We start from the raw sequence: 4,817 nt of genomic DNA, 5'->3' as shown, positions 1-4,817 counted from the left end.
CACTGGGAAGAGCGAAAGCTTTGCAGCAGACACTTCTGTGCCTCCTGGGGCTCTGTATAATGCAGCCACCCTCCCTCTAATGAGCTGTGTATACTGTCCAGGACCATTTCTAATAATAGCTGCCTTGCACATTTTGTTTTGAGAATTGGAGATTATAGATATAGAAATAGATATATTGCAATATATAATAAAGTATTAATAAGTAAAAGTTAATACATTTGTTTTTGAGGCAGGATCTCACTCTGCTGCCCAGGCTGGAGTGTAGTGGCACAATCACAGCTCACTGAAGTCTGGGCTTGAGCGATACTCCACGCCCAACTAATTTTTTGGTAATAATAGTGACAAGGTCACACTATTTTGCCCAGGGTGGTCTCAAATTCCTGGGCTCAAGTGATCCTCCTGCCTTGCCCCCTCAAAGAGCTAGGATTACAAGCATGAGCCACTGTGCCTAGCCAACAGTTATTTTCATCTGGAAACAAACAAACAAACAAAAGACAGCAGGAATGAAAAAGTCATTTAGGGCCAGAGGTACTTCTGGAACCTACAACTTTCACTGGGGATTGGAGATATAGGGGCCAGGGAGTTTCAGGGCTCTGAGAGTTACTAGGGTAGCCCAGGAGGTGGGGAATGCCCCTGCCCTCACCAAGTGTGAACCTCAGTTTGGAGCGAGGAGCCTGCTGTTGCTGGTGTCAGATCATAAGTCTGTACCCACACTACGCCCACTTGCCCCCAGCACCCTCTCCACACTGAGGCTCAGGACCTTTGCATAGTGTTTACCTTCTATCCCCTGATACTGCTCTTGAAGGCTCCTAATAGGGCAGCTGGGGAGCTTGGGGTATGCAGGTAGGGAGAAAAATTGTTGCTGTGTAGTCTTGAAGGGCCATCACTTGGGAACCTGCTAAAGTTTTTCTAAGTATTCAGAGAGATCCAAACATCTACCATACCAGATGCCCATGTGGTTATTCCTCTTCTTCCAGCTCCTCACTTCCTAAAGGATCCAGCCCAGAACAACTCACCACCAAAAGCCTTGTTCCCTCTCTGCTTTTCTTAGAATATTCCTCATATTATCTCTCCATACAGTCCCTACATGCAAGTAAGGCATCAAAAGGACAGGGCTCATGGCAGGGGAATGGGGTACTTTTGAAGAGGGAATATCTGGAAGTGGGTAGACTGAACAGAAAGGGCATATTGACCTCTAAGGGGAAGTGTTGGAGGCTTTCGTCTCCATTTCCATCCTTCTTCCTTCCCCCCAAGAATTGGTCCTCATATTGGGTAAAAACTGCTTAAGAGTAAGGCCATTAATTGGTCCAGATATTAAGGCATTATCCATCTCTCTGTAAGGATTTGGCACAAGGGCTTTGGGTTTTGTTTGTTTGTTCATTTGTTTACTTTACTTAAAAAAGTCATTATTATTCTCTTTCTCTTCCTCTACCTCAATCTTATCTTCCAGTTACTTTGCTAAGTTTCCCTATGACAACAGTGCCTCAAATTTTATCTTGTAAGTCATTACATTTTATTTCTCCTTAGCAAAAATGTTACCATAAATATGTGTAAGAAATAATTTGTTTTGGAATTGCTTTAAGAAAAACATAAAAAGCCTCCTGAGATGATTGAAAATATATCCTAGCACTAACTTATCAACTATCAGTGAACTGACTTATCATTCGAAAGGCATTGCTAAAATATATATATATATTTTAAAGGTAAAATCGTGATTCTCGTAAAAATGTTAAAATGGACATGTGTCAAAGGTTTTATTTATTAATTAACGAGAGAACATGTAAAAGATATAACTGGTTCAAAGGTGAATTCAAAGAGAGAGAGAGAGTGAAGGAATGCTGAAACGAATTTACAAATAGATGCAAAACTGGCTTTTTCCACAGGGCATGGAAGGAAATCAGTTGTCCCTTCACTGGACAGAATTCATTTGCACATTATGGACAAGAGTCATCTGCAGACTCTGTCATCTACAAAGTTGTACGTAGCTCAAATAAAATTGAAGGAGGAGATACCCCACAAGGATGCATAAGACAAAAGACTCAGTAAACTTTTTTTGCCATTTCAAAGTCTAGCACAAATTTTTCTGACTGTTAAGTCAGGATACTTAATTCTTTGTTCACAGTATATCATTTATATTTGTTTAAAAAACAATTTGATACTGCTGATATGGCTTTTTATTACTCGTTTGAAACTATGAGAAGAGGAATCCTAGACAGAGGAAAAATTATCAATGTAAAAATTATTTTTTTGCCAATCTGGACATATTTGTATAAGTATATGCTACCAAGGAATGTGACTATTGAGTTCATGAATATTAGGGTTGCCAAAAACATACAGGATTGCCAGTTGAATTTAAAATAAATAACAATTTTTTAAAGTATATGTATGTGTCAAATGTGATAAGAAAAGAGGAAAAATGGCTGCTGGGTAAGCGATTACAATTTGTACCTCGCTAGGCTAGGTCTTACTTTGCTTTTCCTAGGTGCAAAGAGATAATAGTTTCAGAACATGGAATAAGCTGAAAGTGGTTTGTTAAGTTTCTTTTAACTTTACTTTTATTAATTATCCAAGACAGTGCTAAGCAATAGTTATCACCTTCACTTCTGCATGCACACACCAGGCCCAACTGCCCAAGAGGAGAGGTAATCCGATCATAGTTATAACTTCCTTGGGCAGGAATGGTGAGCCTGTGGTGACAACTCATCATTCCTTGCTTATCTCAATTAAGGCAGCTTAGATTATGATACCCAGTCACAACTTTCTAGCTCATTCAGGACACTGAGGACACATTCCTCCTTCTTTTCTAACAAAAACTCAATAACTAGCAAGCACAGCTTCTGGACATAGAAGGACATCTCAGAAGAATTTGACAACTGTGACATATTTTATTCCCTGTTGCATTACATATAATTAATCTTTCTGGACAAGGTCACATAGACCTTGGTTTGCTCAACAGTTAGTTTGTAAATTCCATCCACTCTGCAAAACAAAGGAAAAAGCCATAGTGTGGTGAAGGAAGAGTATCTCCTGTAACACCAACAGAGGCCAGAATAGTGTGAATAAAGAAGAAGGTAAGATTCTAGAAAAGTTTCACAGGTAGAGTCAATAGTTTGGTTTGTGATTTGATAGAAGAACTAAATGGAGGCAGGAGTTGAGAAGAGTGCCCGGGTTTCTGGGATTTGTAGCTGAAAGAATTGTGGGGCCATTACTGAGGTGGAAATTAGGGGAGGAGAAACAGGTTGGTTTTTATATAAAAGAGACTGTGTAAAGGTGGGAATCTGAATTTCATTACTTTTCTCTCCTGAATATTCTCCTTCTCTGCATCGGCTTTTCCACATTCTGAATAATTTTACCTAGCAAAGGACATTAAATTTCAATTCATTCTCTCTTTAAAAAAAACAAATACCAATTATCATCTTATCAGAGCTTCTGGTCAGCCTGAGATTATCAGTGTTCCCATAGTGAATTCCCATAAATTCCAACCCAAAGCAAACAAACAAGAAATTTTAATCACCCTACTCGGCCTGTTGAGAGGAAATAGACAATTTTCTTTTAGGTCTTTCAACATACTGAAAATAGCTTGGAGGTCTCCCTGAGTGCCTGACTCATGGTTGGTGCCCTATAAATAACAACTGAAAGATAAATGAATAAATCTTTTTTATATGTCCTTTAGCTCTAATGTGTAATTCCAAGGTCTACTGGAAACTCCTTTTTTCCATAATCACTAGTACCTGGCCCCTATTGATTTTGATTAAGTATGTGGGGTCTATTTTTGTCCATTACTTAGCTAATGTTGCACTAACTTATCCATTACAACAACACGAACAACACAGGAACATGGCACTCAGTCTAAAATCTGTTGGCTTCCCATGCTGAGTAAGGCCCTAACTCCTCAGCTTTACAGCCTTTGATGTTTTGGCTCCCACCAACCCTTCCAGCTAATCTCATTTATATTCTATCTCCAGAACAAGACCTGAATTCACGCCTTTGCCTAAAGTACCAATTTCTCTGCTTTTCACCTACTTCCATTTTCACTCTACTCATATTGAAAGACCAAACTCAAATGTCACCTTCACCAAGTCTTATTTAGAATCCTCTCTCATTTAACATGGAGATTGGCCAGAGATGGAGCAAAAAATGTCTGCTAAATAGTGAGTTTTTAAGTTCCATTCTAGGAAATTTAGATTGGATTATTAACCTAAAATTATTTTTCTAGATTATGATCTAAGCAATTAAAGGAGAAAAAGAACTATTAGAATCCTTGAAAATATCATCTTCAATAATATCCTTTGGAAATCAAGCACAGAAAATATTTTTAACACTGTTTTTCTTTAATCAAAGGTATTTTTCACATAAAATAATCTAATATAGTTTGTAAATGCATCTCAGGTAGTACTTATTTTAAATAATTAAACCTTTTGTTATGAGGATTAACTGCTTATTTTTTATTTATTTTTAAATTTTTATATACAGTAATTTTTACAATTCATTTAATAGCAACTGGTACCATCAAATTTCTATACTTTGGTTATCCCTTCTTTAGACAACAGCCTGCAAATTAGCACTGATTTTTTGCAAAAGTTACTATGTTAGCTGTACTGTCATTTTTCTTAAGGTTGACCAAAGATAACCTAGAATCACAGCCATTATATGATTGCACAAAATGATCATATAATATATCAGACCTGGTTTATCACCAGCATTTATAAAACCAGACCTGGGGAAAGAACTAGTTTAATATTGCGAATGGTCTTAATATTGCGAATGTTTAGCCTATCGTGATTATCACAAAATCAGAACAGCGAGAATATTCACAG

The 4,817-nt window shown here is 37.5% G+C and overlaps 1 non-coding gene across 1 annotated transcript; it reads right to left on the bottom strand.

Moving 5' to 3' along the window:
• Positions 1 to 4,688: 4,688 nt before the first annotated feature.
• LOC112208817 (small nucleolar RNA SNORA72) lies at positions 4,689 to 4,817 on the bottom strand. The gene has a single exon (XR_002943371.1). It is a non-coding gene; the product is annotated as a small nucleolar RNA SNORA72 (small nucleolar RNA).

Source organism: Pan troglodytes, chromosome 2 (genome assembly GCF_028858775.2).
Source record: "Pan troglodytes isolate AG18354 chromosome 2, NHGRI_mPanTro3-v2.0_pri, whole genome shotgun sequence".
In the NCBI taxonomy this organism is placed as follows: domain Eukaryota; kingdom Metazoa; phylum Chordata; class Mammalia; order Primates; family Hominidae; genus Pan; species Pan troglodytes.
This window is presented reverse-complemented; position numbering and strand designations above follow the sequence as displayed.